Source organism: Pelodiscus sinensis, chromosome 1, assembly GCF_052426305.1.
Source record: "Pelodiscus sinensis isolate ZL-2025 chromosome 1, ASM5242630v1, whole genome shotgun sequence".
NCBI lineage: Eukaryota > Metazoa > Chordata > Testudines > Trionychidae > Pelodiscus > Pelodiscus sinensis.
The window spans coordinates 294,613,560-294,630,995 of NC_143052.1; the positions used below are offsets into that span (position 1 = coordinate 294,613,560).

General features: G+C 40.2%; 1 protein-coding gene across 3 annotated transcripts in view; it reads right to left on the reverse strand.

The window, feature by feature from the left end:
- Positions 1-17,436, reverse strand: part of CAB39L (calcium binding protein 39 like) — a 112,926-nt gene that overhangs the window by 94,750 nt on the left and 740 nt on the right. The window lies entirely within an intron of this gene.

Genomic DNA, 17,436 nt, shown 5'->3' on the forward strand with positions numbered 1-17,436 from the left:
GGAAGGAGAATGGAGTGAGCAGGGTTAGGCCTTGAAGTGGGGCAAGGGTATTTGGGTTTGAGGTAGATTTTACATTGCACTTAAACTGAAAAAGTGATCTTGTGGTTAAAAAGGCTAGAGACCACTGCTTTAAGCCATTGCTCTCTACAAACAAAGTGAACTGATCATAAAGCAACATGGTATCTATCAGTGCTTTCTGATGCGGATGTCAAATCATTTTACCAGGAACTTCCAAGCATGGATTGTGGTTCTTCTAGAATTATGCAGAAATACCAAAATGAATGAAAAGCCATTATTACATTGTACATCTCCATTCCTGCTTAAAGTGTGGCGCATAACCTGTTCTGTGAATAGCTCAGTTCAAGAACTCTCCTAATAAAAGAACATTAACCACTACCTGTGTGTATATAGATTTTCACAAGACAGTACAGAATTTTTTATTTAGTCAGAGTACAGTGCTTTATGTACAGCACAAGTAATGGCAATTCAAGCTTACCTATCCACGTCTCAGTCTTATTATGAGAAGATAAATTTCACAAGTGAGAAGATTCACCTCTACTTACAGATCCACCAGTTACACAATGTTTGTATTGACATTTGCCACTAGGAACTAGACTAAGATCATCAATCCATTTCACACAGGCCACTGTACAGCCATCAAATGGACACAACTACTAAATCACAACTCCTAAAAATTACCAAAAATCATTACTAAATTAATTCAGATTGAATTTGGGACCTTAAGGCAAAAAGATTTCTATTCAATTATCAATCCTCCAAAACACTAATTCCCCTCTTTGCTGTCAATTGGTCATTTTTGTGTGGAAATTACAAGAAAAACATTTTTGGAGATGTGATATCACAAACATAACTTGTGTCAGAAAAACAGAAGCTGGCAAATCACACATGACAGCAAGACTACTGTCAGACTCTCCCTGTAACTTACCAAAGCAAAGCAAAACAAAACCAGTAACAATGAGTAATTTGAATGAAATATCAATGTTCCGCCATCTTTAGGTACAGTAGCCACACTTTCTAAGGGTAATATCTTATCTGAATATTGAGGTAAAATAAATAAGTGGCATAAAAACGATTGTTAATTTTTTTCCTACACAGAAAAAAATGAATGTATTCATTGGGGATGCGAATGTGTACCCATGTACACTGTTAACCAATGAGCTTATGTAGTAGTATTAGTGGGAAACTCGATTTAAAACCAATTATTTTTGGTACCTTACTTCCAGTTTCAACTTGCAGACACTATCTTATGCTTTTGTCAGCTAAACTGGAGAGCCCTAAAATATCACATCTCTGATCCTTGCATAAATACTTCTAGATCACGATTAAGTCACCTCAACCATCTCTTCAACTTCCTTGAATTTCTCATTGGCAGATGCATTTTCCAGATCTCAAATCAGATCCCTCTCCAATCTTGTGTCCAACAAAACAAGATATCATGTTCCAGTCAGTCTCACAAACATTTAAACAAAGATAGTAGCCCTCCCTGCTCCTATAAGATATTCCAGTTTACACATCCAAAGACATTATTGGGCTGCAGAATCCCACTTACTTCTGGCTCTCCATTGACAATTACATTTCTAGAACTGTCTGAAAGTTTTTAATCCATTTAATTTTGTTTAAACTTACTGTGCTCTGCACTACTAAGTCAAAACCTATACAGGAGTCTATTACATCATAGTTGATTGTATTAACCAAACTAGTGATATCAAAAAGAGTCAAAATCATTATGAGACTTGTATTCCATGAAATTATGTTGAATGACATTTATATTTCCAGCTTTTCATTCTCTGATACTTCTCTGCCCATCATTTCAAAAATGTGTCTGATCCAAGACTGCTGATTACAAGTTATTTTAGGAAATGCTGTTTAATATCCATGTTTATGAAAAAAATTAATCTATTTTCATTCCAAATACAGAACAGAAGTATTTAATAAAACACCTCTCCCTTTAATGCATGATTGACAATTTTAGTCTTTACATCTAGTAATAAATTATACTATGGTAGGGTTTCTTTTGTTCCGGAGACTTTAAAAATTGTTTGGCCTTACTCCTGTTGACAAATTCCCACTGGTACCTTTATCAATTGTATATTTTTAAATCTTCTGTTGTATATTCATTGCCATATACTGATTGCTACTTTCAAATCCCTTAGTAATCAGAATGGAATTATTTTGTTTCGCTTAAGAAGCTTATGGTAGTATTCAGCTTCGTATTGTTTTATGCGGTCATTTATTCCTTTAAAAATATCAGGCACTGATGAGTTCCACCAAAAATCTCATGGTGATATAACAATGCATTGTGCAGAATTTACAAATTTATTCGATTTTGTGCTTTTGGCCATGAAAACAAGAGGTCGTTGTTTCCTTCTTAAATCTTTTACAGTTACGCTTCGAGTTGTGCCAACATGCACTGGAAAGTACCATAACTAATCATCTTCAAATTTACCTGAGAAATCCTGTAAGATGATCTTCCTACACATGTTCCCAACAGACTTCATAGAATTTTCTGCTCTTCTCCCTGCCCTGGTAAAGGTTCTGATACCATATGCATGATTTTATCAATCATCTCTTCTCTCCTTCCCCTCCACCAATCATTCCAGTTTTAGAAGGAAAGCTTTTTAAGAAAGAATGCCATAAAAGTGATTACATTCTGGGTCATCATTCTGTAGCCTAATCTCTTTGACCAAAATGTGTTATCCTAGGTTGTATGAGCTGCTTTGTCCTAGAGGAGTACAAGTCTCTCAATGGTCACAGATTAAATGCAACTGCTGATGTGGCAGAGTCATGACCTCTTTTTAATGGCTTTGGGGGAACTCAAATAGCTTAACACACAATTTGTGATAAATTTTCATTCACAGACCTGAATCTTACTTATTTGCTAGAAAGTTGACACTGACTAAAGCATCAAAGTTACTGAGTGACAACACTGTGATGCAAGCCTCATTATTAAACACAAAAGAGAGAAACTGTCCACTTGGAGTCAGGGGACCCTACAGAGTCTGGGTCAGAGAAAGATATTAGATAACTGAAGTACACAGCCACTATTTACTGTTCAAACATCAAAATTTTTTACACATTATTACATGACCACAACCAATCACACACTAAATACAATTTCGTTCCTAATTACCACTATAAATACAACAAGTTCTGGATATCCCCGAGGACCTGACATTACTGGTTACCATCTTGCTTTATCTTACTTGCAAAAGAATGGCAAAGGAGGAATTTGATTTTGATACCAGAACTGTAGAAAAGCAAAGTATGTGATGATTAGGTATGTGGCAGTGGATCAATGCAGCACAGCTGTGCCTCACTGCCTAAAAATAGTAAGAATTAAAAAAATAGGGGCTAGCTTAGAAAATAGCACACTACATTTAATTAGGGATACCAGTGTTGCTAAACATATAGACTACGTCTAAACTGCAGAGATTTTTTGCGTGAAAACAGTTGTTTTTTCACAAAAAAACCTCACAGAGCATCCACACTACAAGTGTGTTTTTGCGCAAAAAAAGTGCAGTAAATCATCAGAAGACAGGGCTTTTTGTGCAAGAGTTATTCCTCTATGAGGAATAAGCCTTTTTGCACAAGAGCTCTTGTGCAAAAAGGCGTGTGTGGACAGACAACAGTGGTTTCTTGCGCAAGAAACCACTATCAGAAAAAGCACAGGTGCTTTGATGGCCATTCTGTGAATGGCCATCAGAGCTTTCTTGTGGAAGAGCATCCATGGCAGTGTGGATGCTCTCTTGCGCAAGAAGCCTGCAGTGCAGACATAGCCATAGGGAACTTCCCTTTTCATTGGTTTTCAATAATCTTGTAATTAAAAAAAAAAACTTCACAAAAGGTAACAAACTGTGTTTAATCTCTTTGTTCACATGTTTAACAGAACAGCAAGTGTGAGTATCAATGAACAAGGGTATTTCACACACCAACCATAACACTCCAAATTCCAGTTAGGAAGCATTATGTCTTAGTTGTAGTTTGAGAAATGCAGTGGTTTATACCTTTATTTAACTCCTAGGCTGTGTCTAGATTACATCCCTCTTTCAACAGAGGGATATAAATTAGGCACTTCAAAATTGCAAATGAAGCCGGTATTTGAATTTTGCATCTTCAATGGCATAATACACATCATGGAGCTCTTTAGAAAAAGCACTATTTTGAAAGTAAAACCATGGTCTAGATGTGGTTCTTTTCAAAAGGGAAGGCTACTGATCCACGGCTTTTCCTCATTCTAATTCATTATCTCTAGGAACTGGAAGATGAAGAGACAAATGTCTCTGAAATGTCATTTTTCAACACAAACCTTGGAAAAAGGCTAAAAATGTACTCTAGATACTAACATAGCCAGAAGCATGCATTGGATGAATTATCATTATGTATAACTATATATTTATCAATTGCTGCTTCTGAGGCAGAGAGAATACTGTTTTCCTAATACCAGAAAAATTCCCACAACACTGAGCACTACTGATTCATACTTAATTATAGAACACCAATTTTCTTGCATCTTCACACTCCTACTTCCTTAACATTACTACAGAACTGCACTCCAGCAAGAATAACTGCCTGAAAACTACTATAAGCCTGCAAAAAAACACTACTCACCCCAAAACTACTTTGAAGCAGAAGCGGTGAAAACATGAAAACAGTTCTGACAAGAAGTGGTACTTTGATAGCAGGAAGAATAAAAGATCTTCCTGGGCTAGGGAGTTGAGAAGCAGACCAGAAAAATCTGTCATTGTTTAAAGAAATTTAAAACTGATTGAAGCCATCTCTTCAATAAAATATTTTTTCCAGCTTTCTTAACTGATACAAAATAAAAGCTCTCTTGTCTAATTCAGGGTCACCGCTTCCTAAAGCTCCCATTGGCTGGGAGCAGAGAACTGTGGCCAACAGGAGTTGAGAGAGGCTGTATCTGCAGATACACAGGTTTGCCAGCTGCTTTTTTTACCACAGCTGGCCTGTGGGCCTCTTATTGCCCATCTTTGTGTTAGAAGATCTTTTGTAACTTGTTAAAGCTCAGATATAAACACAGAGACATATATATACACCCAAATGAAACAGTAATTGGTACATTTAAACTTGCTTAATGGTCATAATTTATTGTTTTGCTATATTTGTTTCACTTAAACCTGGGCAAAATAGCTTAGAAAATCCACATGGCCTTTATTTTCTTTAAATGCAAAGCCAAACCATAAAAGCTTTACTCAGGACATGCTTTTTGTTTTGAGGAATCTACAAGATGTATTGTTTAATATTCCATAGGGCTTTTGAAAATAGTTTTTGTACAACGGTTTTACCTAAAATGATTTAAACAACAGTTACTGTAGCACTGCTTTAATTTGTCAATCATTTCAACTAGAGCCACAGAATGCGCCTGGTTTCTAAGGGTACGTCTAGACTACATGCCTCTGACGACAGAGGCATGTAGATTAGGCTACCTGACAGAGTAAAATGAAGCGGCGATTTAAATAATCGCCGCTTCATTTAAATTTACATGGCTGCCGCGTTGAGCCGACAAACAGCTGATCAGCTGTTTGTCGGCTCAGCGCGATAGTCTGGACGCTCCCCTGCCGACATCAAAGGGAGTTGTCGACAACCCAGGTATGCCTCATACCAGGCATACCTGGGTTGTCGACAACTCCCTTTGATGTCGGCAGGGGAGCGTCCAGACTACCGCGCTGAGCCGACAAACAGCTGATCAGCTGTTTGTCGGCTCAATGCGGCAGCCATGTAAATTTAAATGAAGCGGCGATTATTTAAATCGCCGCTTCATTTTACTCTGTTGGGTAGCCTAATCTACATGCCTCTGTCGCCAGAGGCATGTAGTCTAGACGTACCCTAAGGTAGGGTGTGTGTGCATATACTGTCTTTTTGGCTACGTCTACACGGAGTGTGGGTTTTTTGGCAGAAGATATGCAAATGAAGTGCTCATTTGCATATCCTCCTCCAATCCTTTTTGCTGAAGAGGTTTTTGCGATAAAAAGCCCTGCATAGACAGGGCCATTTGTCAGGAAAAAAACCTTTCGCACAAGAGCTGGTAAGCCTCATTTTTGGAGGAATAAGGGCATTTGCACAAAAGGTTTCCCACCCCCCCCCCCCCACAAATGACCCCCTCTACAAGGGCTTATCGCAAAAATCTCTTCCACAAAAAGGACTGGAAGAGGATATGCAAATGAGAATGAGATACATGCAAATGAGCATAATATATGCAAATTAGCATTCTATTTGCATATCTTCTGCCAAAAAAACCCACAGGGTAGATGTAGCCTATGTGTGCGGTTTTAGCTCTGCACAGGTACAAAGGTCTGCTAACCTTACTAGAACTGCCTGGAAAGATCACAGACTCCATTTGGTGGCTAAAGTGCTTGAACAGGTTTATTGTTGACGAAGCACGGAGCTAGCACCCTGCTTACTGGTTTCAGTACACTAACACATGAATACCTATTCCAGTGGGCCAGTTTAGTCAGCAGTGGGACTTTTTCCTGTCCTTTAGCCCAAATGGCTAAGGCAAGGTATTTTAACATTTATGTACTACCTTATTTACGTTACGCCATTTATTGCTTTTTGTTTTAAAATGTTTTAGATAACATTTTAATTTACCACTTGTTTTGTCTAAAATTTTGATGGTTTTTAGACAAAGTACACAAAGACATTAGTATTTGTTACTGTATTGCTACCCTGGGGTGTACTTGTGCTAGCCTGCTAGAACGTGTTTACATATTCACTGTTTTATTAACATGAGCAGTATCTCTGCCAAGTTTATGTATTGGACACTGAACTTATAGGCATTTACTTTACAGAGGTGGGAAAACTTCATAATTTATCAGAATTAACCACTGGTGGGCCACCAAACAACTAGTTCACCTGACCATTTTCAGGCATGGCCCCCTGCAGCTCTCAGTGGCCATGGTTCAACATTCCTGGCCAATGGGCGTTATGGTAAGCAGTGGACTGGCCTGCACTTCTTCCTGTGGCTCCTATTGACTGGAAACAGTGAACTGCAGCCACTGGGAGCTGCAGGGAGCCGTGCCTGAGGATGCTCAGGTGAGCTAACAGTCTGGTGGCCCACGAGCAGTTAATCCTGAGAAACCACGTGCAGCCCGTGGGCCAGAGATTCCCCACCCCTGCTTTAATACACAGCCTGCTTTTGGTTTGGGCTTCATGTCTTTCACCAGGCTTAATGCTTTAAGCTTCCTACTATATTCAGAACAGAAGGGCTTCTATGAATTCACTACAGTCAAATACAAAGGGAGGCCTCTTCTGAAACCTCATGACAACTGATAACTGGAAGAAGAAATTCTGTACTTGAAAACAATATTAAACCTTCTTGTTTGAGAAATTTTGCTGGCTTGTTTAATTTCTCTTATGAGATTTGTTTCTCATGTGCTCCCCAGAAACGTAAACTGTGAATGAAAAATGTATTAATAAAGTTTATATCACTAATTGTTGCTGAAACAACATACTAGAGTTCAGTTGCTTGATTGTAAGGTTGATAACCCATCTGCACAGCAGACAAAACATATCCAAATTCTGATATAAGACAGAGTCCTCTCAGATCCCAGCTTTACGCAGTTCTATACAATCACATTTAGACTAAGGTAAATTCTGCTGAAATGTATCACGCTTTGTAATAAGCATATGTTAATTAGCATATACTTGGGGGGTGAGAACAGATCCAGGTCTCTGAACTTATGTCAGTTTTTTAAATTTCTACTGCTATACAAGTAACCTTTCTGGACAACCAGTGAGACTTCTTATATAAGAATGGTCCTAAATATGCAGTCCTTAGTTCTTCTTTTTTACACACACACACACACACACACACACACACACACACACACGTACTTTCTCTTAATGGATAATTTTCAGACACTCTCTTTTCAGTTCCAGTCACTCAAGCTTATATATATATATAAAAAAAACCCTCAGGTCTCCTGACTCAGTCATAGACAACTTAAATGTAATTGTCTAGAAACAACATGGAAGAAAAACAAGCAGTCCTGAGTCACCTTAGAAACAAATAGATTGGGTCAAGAGCTTTCATGGGTAAAAAAAACCTCACTTCAGATAAATTTGAGTGGAAATTAAATAATCCAGACTACATATAAACAGAACAAATATGGAAGAATTGTGTTCGAGAAAAGAAACTGCTCCTCCAGTAAAAAAGTTTGGCCAGACCACACTTGCTATAGTGGGCTGCAGTACTCCTTGAGAGAAACCGGCCGCACCCTTCCTGCATACCATTGCCTTTAGAAAAAGGGAAGGTGTGAAAAAGGGGAAAATAGCCTCAGACTCTCCCACCCGTCACCTTGGCGTGAGAACTGCGGGGCTTACCTGGTCGCATGAAACCTGCACAGTTTCGGCCCTACCCCTGGGACACAGACCCCCCCACTTGGTGACCATTGGGCCATATATGGTAATATGCAAGCGCGGGAAAGCAATGTGCAGATTTGGGGATAAATACCCATCGCACAGTTCACGCTAGGAGGTCTTCGCAACACACATACCACCGTGCGTGTGCCTTCTCGTATACTTCAAAGCGCTGCCGGCCTGATCAACCGACCAGCCACCTCCCCGACTCTCGGGCGTAACCAAGGCCTTCGCAACCAAACAGATATCTGTGAAATGTTCCATGTGCTGTGTAAGTTGGTATGTATGATTTGATTTTTTCTTGTTGTATAAGCTTAGTGTTGTAGTTGTTTTTGGGTAGTACATAGAGTTTGTAGTTATCACTGTTATTTAATTAGTGTAGCTGGATATTTTAAGATTAGAGACTATTCCCCTTGCCATTCCCATCCTTATCTCTGACACGTTTAACTAGAAATAATAGAATAAATATAATAAATACTGTAAATTCATTATTAACACGGTCTATTAAAAATCTTAGAATAAATACTATAAATTCACCACTGTCATAAATAAATATTTATTTGATAAAACTGTCCACCTGGTTCTGTCCTTCCCCCCCTTGGGTATGCATCATCGGACCTGTGATTCTCACGACAAATTGCTTAGGCTTTATGACAAAGTTGGTTAAAAAGGGGATCTGCAAGGATAGCGTATGTATAAAAACAACACATCAAATTGTCAAATTCAGAGCTTAAAAGATTCTGGCTACTGGAAGGTTAGAAGAGTACCAGCACATTTAGCATCAAAGATAGTTTGTAACGAACAGATATCTAGGTCCTCCAAGTGAAAGAAGTTTGTTTACATAGTGACACAAATTGTTCTTTTACTTTGGATAAATAGGTTTAGGCTTTAATGTTCTTCTAAGAATCTTGATATCTACTTCTCAAAACAGTCAAGCTGTTTGACAAGTATCTGCAGAGAACACAAACATTCCTAGGCTATGGGTTTTAGGAATGTAAAATCCCATTTAACTGGCTAGCTACTTAAACATATTGGCTACATCTTCATTACATGCTTGTGCAAGAAGCCTTTTGCGCAAGAGTTTTTGTGCAAAAACTTCTTACACAAGAGCACGTCCACACCTCAGAGCACATCGCAAAAGCGATGTGCCTTTGTGCAAGAGCACGTCCACACTGCATGGACGCTCTTGCACAAGAAAGCATGTAGTGTCAACGTAGCCATGTGCTTTTTCCCCATAGGGGTTTCTTGTGCAAGAAACTCCTCTGGAGCAGCCACACTTGCCTTTTTGCACAATAGCTGTAGCACAAAAAGGAGTTATGCCTCTTAAAAGGTGGTTTACCTATGCCGGGAAAAGCCCTCCCTCCTGTCATTTTACTGTTGATTTACTTGGGAAAAAGCACATTTGAGGTGTAGACGCTCCATGGGCTTTCGCGCAAAAACCTTGCAGTGTAGATGCAGCCTTTGTTTAACCAGTCATCCAGTTAAAAGGGGATGAGTGGTAGGGCTGCACTGCCCCTTGAGCCTCACGGCCCCCTGACTGGCAAGTGGGGGGGGGGGGGGGGAAGATATTGTCAAGCAGCTGCTAAACGGAGCTGCTTCACGCTTGAAGCAGAGCAGCAAAATAAGGAAGTGCTTAGATTTATAAACACCTAAAAAGACAGATAAGTGTCTAAACAGGAATTGCATTTATTTTCATTTGACTTTTAATGAGTGTTCAACATTTGGGCTTTTCTGGAGTGCAAAGCTGGTTAGGTGTGTATCTGCCTCTTCAGGCACCCAAATACCTCTGTATATCTGGGTCTAAATCTTAAAAACAAAGCTAAAGGCTCAGATGGGAATTGTCAACAAAAGCGTAACTCATGATATTTCCCCTCTGAAAATGTCATCTTATTTCTGCCAGTTCTGGTAACGGAGGGGAAAAAAAACAAAGAACTAACTCATGAATTCATTTTCATTTCAAAATGTACCAAATGGACTTTTTAGTTTTTCCCCCTTTCAAAATCTCCCCCCACCCCACAAAGAAGTTAGTACAATTTTTCCTTTACAAAAAGCCTCTCCAAAAAATGGTGCTAACTAGTTATAAAAGACTTTGAGTTACTGAAAATCCATGACTTTTTTTATAAACACAAGAGGAACCATTTTGACAATGTCGACAGTTTGGGATGAGAGAGTTCTGTTTTAGGAGGGGGGGGGGGAAGAGTCCTTTTCTGTTCCCTAAGAGAAAAAAAAGCCTTTAAAATTTTCAACCAGTTCAGTGTTACACTCACTCAAGTGCATCTTCAGCTCCCCTTAGGCTACCAGTAGGAAAGTGTACTCCACACCTTAATGCAGCAAGTTTTTAAACTGTAGTGCAGACCTACCTTCTGTGCACTAAATACAGCATGTGTGTGTCTCCTCAAGCGGTTACTTACACCTCCAGCTGTAGTGTAGATGTACCCTTGGGGGCTTGAGTGAGCTCACTCAAGAAGTCTGATGGAGCCAAGAAATAAGCCAGTGTATCCCAAAGTAAGAAAGAAAAAGATTCTTTTAGCAGATATCTAAAAATCTGGTCTTAATGATTTTTTTAAAAATCTTGTGTTACTAAAACGGCAAGATCTCCATCTTTATTTATTTATGAAGCTGCTGTAAGCAGGACTTTCACTTTAAAAAGTATTAACAGCACACAGACCCGTGAATAAGTTAAATCTCAGCACACCACTTCTGAAAGATTGCGGACCCCTGACCTATCTGGTGTCCACATGGATACTGTTGGCAGGAGACACTCCCACTGGCATAGCATATCTTCAACAAACATAATACAGTAGCGCAGTTCTGCCAATGTAGCACCTGAGCGGAGACTTGTCCTAGGACATCTATCCAACATCTAACATGCTTCTTAAAAGAAAATTTTATACGATCCGCAATAAAAATGCTAATGTTAAGTGTACCTTATCTTGGTACTATATGACAGAAGTTCCTACTCTACATTTTTGAAGAGCTTTTGCTCTCCCTTTCAAATGGAGAGCCAAAACTTATTACCAACTCCTTTTTAGTTTTAATTCATACATGAATCTTCAGCCATTTACTTCCATTGTCTTGCTGACAAAAGCCCTTGAATGTTATAACTTATAAAACACCCAGAAGAGAATATGGCGCGTGTTTCCTGAACTCCACCCTCATTTTTAAAATACAGGAGAAATAACCTGTTCTCAATTACATGAGCATAATCGAGATTCTGCACTCCTTTAAGAGTAGAATCTTACTGAAAGTCCTCCATCCCCCCCTACAAACTGTTTTCCCAGTGACAACTAAGATGTCTTCTGACATAATTTTAAGTCTTTTTAAAGGGAAGTTAACTGCTGTTGCCACTACTACTACCCAATGTATTGCCCTATTCCCTCTATTGGGGCTAGTATGGTGACAGTAATCATCTAATGTTGACACCAGTGATGCAGATTTACCCAGTGAGATTGATGTTGCTTTTTGTAATCAGCCTCACAAGTCTCATACTCATATTCCACAACAAAGTTAACCAAATTGGGCTACTAAGTCAAAGCACATTAGACACTTTTGGCAGATGAAACAAGTTCAGGGTGGCTGGCTCAGACACAGCTGAACAAATGGAACATTGCACTTATTGTTGTATGAAAACTCCCATAAATTCCCCTTATGTGATATGATCATCAGAAAAGTGTGCATGTTAATTCAGAATTGCTTAAGAACTTTTAACTAGATGCTCAAAATTCCACAATTCTACAACTGAGGAAGACAGCCATATTTATTTAAAAAAAATCTGACCTGATTTATAGGAAAGTTGAAGGCAGATATAAAAATAAAAATATAGATAATGGAAGTGGGAAGTTGTTAGCAATTAACATCAATTTTATATGATTTCTAGTTTTTGATTTATAAGGGAAGAACAGTAGAGTTAAGGATAGAGTTACAAGCAGTTTTAAAAGTGTACTTAGGAACAAAAGGGATCCAACAAATATTTGTCAATACTAGATGGAAGTGGCAGCATGGTGAATAACAATGCAGAGAAGACAGATATGCTCAACAGAAATTTCTGTGTTATACCTAGGAAAAATTTGACATCATATGGCTCTCTTTCCACTAGTATTTCAGGAGGATGTTAACTAGAAGCTACTCAAGTGAAACATTTTAAAATCAGGTTTAAATAACTTGCAACCAATAATTTTAAAAGCTGTCTGAGATGGTCATTGGACTGTTAATGTTTATTTTCAGTAAATCTATAAACACCGAGTAAATTCCAAAAGACTAGAAGAAAGCTAATTCCGTGAAACTATTTCAAAAGGTTAAATAGGGATGATCCAGTAATTATAGTCTGACACTGATCTTGGACAAGACAATGGTGCACTGAAATGGGATTAGCTTAGTAAAAATTAATTGAATAATGCAATTAAAGCATCTCATCATAGGTTTATGACAAACAATCCTGTCTAACTTTTTTTAAAAGATTAGATTACAGTGTGGTTAATAAAGGCAACAATGTTGACATAAGACTTATTTAAGACATTAGACTTGGTAACACATGACTTTGTGATTAAAAACTTTATATGTAAAATTAATGTCACACAATAAATGGGTTAAAAGTGGCTGATGGATCTCAAAAAATAATTGTAAATGGGAATCATCATTGAACAGGTGTGTTTCTAATGGAGCCCTGCAGGGATGCTCTTAGCCATATGGTATTTGAATATTTTTATTAATTATCTGGAAGAAAACACAAAACTACTACTAATAAAGCTTGCAGATGATATATTGTGGGAGTGGTAAATAATGAACAAGACAGCTCACTGATACTAAGCAATCTGGATTGCTTGTAAAATGGATGCAAGCAAGATTGTTTCATTATAGCTTCATGTAAACATATATACCTAGGAACTAAAAATATAGGCCATGCTTATGGAATGGGGGATTTTATCATGGGAAGCAGTGACTCCAAAAAAGGCTGGGGGTTGTAGTGAATCATCAACTACTGATGAGCCTCCATCACAATGCTCTGGCCAAAAAAAGCTAATGCAATCCCTGTATGCATAAGCAGAGGAGTCTCAGGTAATAGTAAAAATTATTCTCTCTCCGTATTTGGCACTAGTGTAACTGCTGCTTCAATACTCCATTCACTTCTGCTGCCTAAAACTCAAGAAAGATGTTGATAAATCGAAGAGGATTCAGAAGAGAACCATGAGAATGATTGGGGTATAAGAAAAATGATGGACTAAAGGAGATCAAACAATTTAGTTTAACAGACTTGTTTTTAAATGTACAGAATAATACAGCTACATAGACTTTTTAACCACTGAAACTAACCAACGGTGGAACTGAATTCCACATCACTAACAATTTTTAAACTCAAGATGGATTTTTTCTAAAAGATATGCTCTAAGAATTATATTGAAGAAGTTCTATGGCCTCTTACCCAGGTGGTCAGACTAGATGATGACAATGATCCCTTCTGGCCTTGGAATTAAATCACTTATATTTGGATTCCTAATATTACATTTTAGCAATCCATGCAGGCCTGAAAAGAAGCCCAGGCCCATTTTGCTGTTCGCAAGCCATGAAATATATAACCACTATACCAACATACAGATACAAATTCTTCTTAACCTAATCAGGTGAATAGACAATGAAGATAGTATGTAGGAATATGAGAAATTGTATTTATTTCTCAATCTTTTTTCTTCCAAACAAACAATTCTAAGTAGCATCATTCAGAACAAATACAAGCATACAGGCAGTCCCCGGGTTACGTCCAAGATAGGGACTGTAGGTTTGTTCTTAAGTTGAATCTGTATGTAAGTCGGAACTGGCGTCCAGATTCAGCCGCTGCTGAAACTGACCAGCAGCGGCTGAATCAGGACGCCTGGGGCAGAGCAGCTGGGGTGCTGCCGGGTTGGTCCAGTAGCGTCCAGAGCGGCGCTGCAGGACCAACCGGCAGCGCCCCAGCTGCTCTGCCACAGGCGTCTGGAGAAAAGCCTAGTCTGCTGGGGGTGGAGGGGGCGTACTAGCTTACCAGGGAGACGGGGAGACCAGGGAGACGGGGAGCAAAGCCTCTGAGGACGCCAGCAGCGGGACAGCCGCGGGGCGTCTGGGCTGTCCCGCTGCCGGCTTCCCTGAGGCTTTGCAAAGCCGCGGACGGGCTCAGGCAGCGGGGCAGCCCAGGCGTGCCTGGGCTGCTCCGCTGCCGGCTTCCCCAAGGCTTTGCAAAGCCGCGGAGGGGCTCGGGCAGCGGGGCAGCCCAGGCGCGCCTGGGCTGCCCCGCTGCCCGAGCCCCTCCGCGGCTTTGCTCCGCGTCTTCCTGGTCTGCAGACCAGGGAGACGTGGAGAAAGCCCTGGAGTACACGGGCGGCAGGACCGCGAGGTCCCGCAGTCCGTGTCCTTCAGGGCGAGCCCCGTTCGTAACTGCGGATCCGACATAAGTCGGATCCGCGTAAGTCGGGGACTGCCTGTACTTAAAAATCAAAGGTGAGAAAAAGTGTTTACACAATGTTTGGATTCTCATGAAATAATCACAATATCCCCAGCATGCAGATTTTTATGGAACAATACATCATGAAAAGAATAAGCAAATGTTTAGTTCTATTCCATGTTAAAATACTCAACTTGGGAGCTAAGTAATAATCACTACCAAAGTGCACATACCAACATAATAAAAATATAGGGAGACATTCCTATAGTTTAAAGGTAAAGCTGTTTTACATATAAGTCAAGTTTAACACTGTACTTTGATATATGACTTTGGTGCAGCAAGTGACTTATCCTGTTATGAAATACATTTGCGGTTAACTATTCCTTAGAATTTCTATTTGCCTGTATACACAGTGGTTTATGTTAAAAGGAAATATTGTCTCATTACCATCAGCTCACATAGTTATATTCTCAGAGCAAAAAAATCATGAAAGGGTTTTTTGAAAATGTAAGCCATTATTTTAAATAAAATTTGTCTTTAAAATATTTGGCCCAGTCTTGTTTGTGGTAACATCAATATTAATAGCCCTTCTCCCTATACATGTCAGTTACTTATCATCCACTACTCATGAACTAACTAGCGAACTTCAAACACGTTCTATAAATTTAAAACAATGAATATGAAGTGGCAGATATTCCACAAAAATTTGATGTCATGTTTCCTGGTTTAGATAGTCATTGAACAAAATTGCGTTCAATGTTTTTTCTTTTTTTCTTGAATATTAATTAAATTACTATCGCAAGGTTGGAGGCAATCAGGCTATTATGTTAGATTTCAGTCTAGAATATAAAATTACTCTGCAAAAAACACAAACATGAACTGCTATATTCCATTTAAACAGGATATCAGTGCTGGAAAAAAAATTGTGAAAAGTGTATTATTATTTTTCAAAAGTATCTTGTAAACTCTGCTTTAAGTTTTCAAATGTCAGATTTTAAAGCTGGTATAAGATCTATAGTAACAGTACCTTTTTAAATAATCTAAATTATTGTAAGAATTTGCATTTCCACACTGCTGCAGCACTATTAGGTGATGCTAAAGCACTCGGAGTCACAAGAGACAGCCTGAGAGGACAACTGAAATAATTCATTTACTGTATTCATTTGTGTAACAGCTAATATTTTAAGTGCCTGCTGCTTATTTACACATGGTAGTTGACCAGAGTGACCCAGCAGACAAATAAGGAGCTCAACAGATTATCTGAATTCTTATAATTACTGGATAGTTTATTTTAAATTGTGTTAAGTTTAAGGAACTTTCTACATCTTAATAGGTCAAATTCTGCAAATGAAATTATTTGCATTAAGTACAATATGTAGGTATCTGATCCCAAGAGATCACAGACATGGAAATGTTTCCCCCGTATCTGCAATGAGACAGTTAAGTACTGCTTGCAGTCTTACCCTGAAGACTACAATTTTGGCCTGTTTTAGCCTTGTAAAACAAAACTAGTCTAAAGTAACACACAGAAGGTGAGAAAGATGAATTGCGCCTCAGCCTGAAGCACAGCTCAGCAGCCAAACCTGGAAATGGTTTTTGAATAACCACCAACCTCAACACTATCTCTCTGCACTACACCTTTTTAAGAGATGCATCCCCTGCCATGTTTCCAGCCTTCAAAAAGGCCAGAGCCTTATTTCACTCTTTACTGACTACAATAACAGAAAACATAACTTTAAGATCTAGCAGCCAGGGTAACAGAAAGCAATGAGGAAGCCCCACAACTCTCAAGCTTCTCTCTCGCTGTAACCTGTGTACTACAACCAGCACCTAACACACCAGGAAGACCGGTCGGCGTCAGGAGTGCAGTACAAAAGGAGACCAAAAAACAGGACTATGTAGCACTTAAAGTGTACTACAAAATGAGACCAAGGCCGCGCAGCAAAGGGCACCGGGCAGACAATCACGTGCAACAGAAGAAAGGTGCTAGGTTTCGGGCAGCCCCCAACCTCCTGCGGCGCGTTAGAGCACCAGCAGAAACCCGCGTTCCCGCTCCACCGGGCAGACTTTCCACCGCGATGGGAACTAAGAGGCCGGAACCATCCAAGTCTTTGGAAGAAAACAAACCCCTTGAATTAAAAAAACCCAACGCGCCTCCTAGGGGTGAACCCGCCTTGGCCCTCAATCCACCCCCGGGGTTAACCCCCCTCCGCCCGGAATCCCCAGGCTTGTGCCCGCCGCGGCCCCCGGGGTTAACCCCCCCTCAGCCCGGAATCCCCAGGCTTGTGCCCGCCGCGGCCCCCGGGGTTAACCCCCCCTCAGCCCGGAATCCCCAGGCTTGTGCCCGCCGCGGCCCCGGGGTTAACCCCCCCTCAGCCCGGAATCCCCAGGCTTGTGCCCGCCGCGGCCCCGGGGTTCACCCCCCCTCAGCCCGGAATCCCCAGGTTTGTGCCCGCCGCGGCCCCGGGGTTCACCCCCCTCAGCCCGGAATCCCCAGGCTTGTGCCCGCCGCGGCCCCGGGGTTCACCCCCCCTCAGCCCGGAATCCCCAGGCTTGTGCCCGCCGCGGCCCCGGGGTTCACCCCCCTCAGCCCGGAATCCCCAGGTTTGTGCCCGCCGCGGCCCCGG